The sequence below is a fragment of the Suricata suricatta genome, chromosome 15, assembly GCF_006229205.1.
Source record: "Suricata suricatta isolate VVHF042 chromosome 15, meerkat_22Aug2017_6uvM2_HiC, whole genome shotgun sequence".
In the NCBI taxonomy this organism is placed as follows: domain Eukaryota; kingdom Metazoa; phylum Chordata; class Mammalia; order Carnivora; family Herpestidae; genus Suricata; species Suricata suricatta.
The window spans coordinates 67,007,124-67,008,479 of NC_043714.1; the positions used below are offsets into that span (position 1 = coordinate 67,007,124).

Here is a 1,356-nt window from a genome sequence, read left to right on the forward strand (position 1 = left end):
GGAGGCTCTAGTAAGAGATACAAAGGGCTAGAAAGGAATAAAGTCAAGCTACGTATTATTCCAGTCCTCTCACTGCCAGGTCCCCTTGGGTTGGTTGAGTCATTTTTTTAGTGGACAAGTCCTATCAAGCAGTTTTCTCTCCACAGAGTCACCTTCTCTTTGGTCATTTGCTGAAATCTTAGTGAGATTGTCAGAGTGGCATTGGGTGATGATCTAAGCTAGGCCTTAGACTTTGAATTTTAAGTGATACAGAGATGGAAAAAGAGAACTGATGATGCCTGTGTTGGACCCTTCAAAAAACAAAACTGAGTGGCTTGTTATAGATTCCTGGAGCTAAGCTGGTCCTATTCTTTTTCAGGTCCTGATTCTGCAAGTGTTTCCTTAAATGTCATGCTTCACCCATATTCAACTGAAAAGGCACTCATAGCTGACAAAGTACATTGTTAGAGGTAACACAGCTAGTAAGTAGAAAATACAGGATTCAAATTCAGATTTGTTCCCAATACACTACACTGCTTACACATGCCAAGAATTTAGAAGTCCATTACCTGTACAAAGAGATTTGAACTCAGTCTGCTGTTAAAAGCTGAGCAAGTTTTTCAGAGGTGTCTCTGTCTGGTGCCTGGAAGTAGGGGAAAATACAAAATAAAGAACAATTTGGAAAACTGTTAAGACTGATAGAATTCTTTGTACAGAAGAGAAACTAACTGATCATCAATGTATAAAACCATAGTTATTTGCAAAAGACTTTTCATTCTCATTTCTAATTCTTACATTTTTCACTGGTCTCAGTTCTGAGAGTAACTAGAGAAGGAAGCAAATATTTATATCTTATTGACAGTGGGATTTTGTAGTATATGGTATCTACTATAGATTGAATTTTTATGCCCCACCCCAAATTTAATGTGGGCTTCCATGGTATGGTGAGCACGTTGGACCCTGAAAACTTAATATTTAAGGTGATGATATGAGGAGGTGGGGCCTTTGGGAGCTAATTAGGTCATGATGGGAGAGCTCTCATGAATGGTTTTTGTACTTTTCTGAAAGATACACTGAAAAGCTCCCTTGCCTTTCACCTGCTTGAGGACCACTGTGAAGGCATCACCTGTGAATCAAAAAGTAAGTATGTTCTCACCAGACACCAAATCTGCTGGCACCCAGACTGTGGATGCCCATCCTCCTGAACTTTGAGAAATTTCTATTATTTATCATTTACACTGTTAATGGTATTTTACTACAGCAGCATGAACAGACTAAGACAATATTTTTATAATAGTTATTGTCAAATTAGTTTCCATATAACACCCAGTGCTTCTCCCCACAAGTGCCCCCCACCATGACCATCCCCCCTCCCTC

General features: G+C 39.3%; 2 long non-coding RNA genes across 2 annotated transcripts in view; one reads left to right on the forward strand and one right to left on the reverse strand.

The window, feature by feature from the left end:
- Positions 1-1,356, reverse strand: part of LOC115279395 — an 89,331-nt gene that overhangs the window by 8,008 nt on the left and 79,967 nt on the right. The window contains exon 4 of the long non-coding RNA XR_003903406.1: positions 549-622. This is a non-coding gene — a long non-coding RNA (uncharacterized LOC115279395). The remainder of the gene's footprint in view (positions 1-548; positions 623-1,356) is intronic.
- Positions 1-1,356, forward strand: part of LOC115279396 — a 5,214-nt gene that overhangs the window by 688 nt on the left and 3,170 nt on the right. The window lies entirely within an intron of this gene.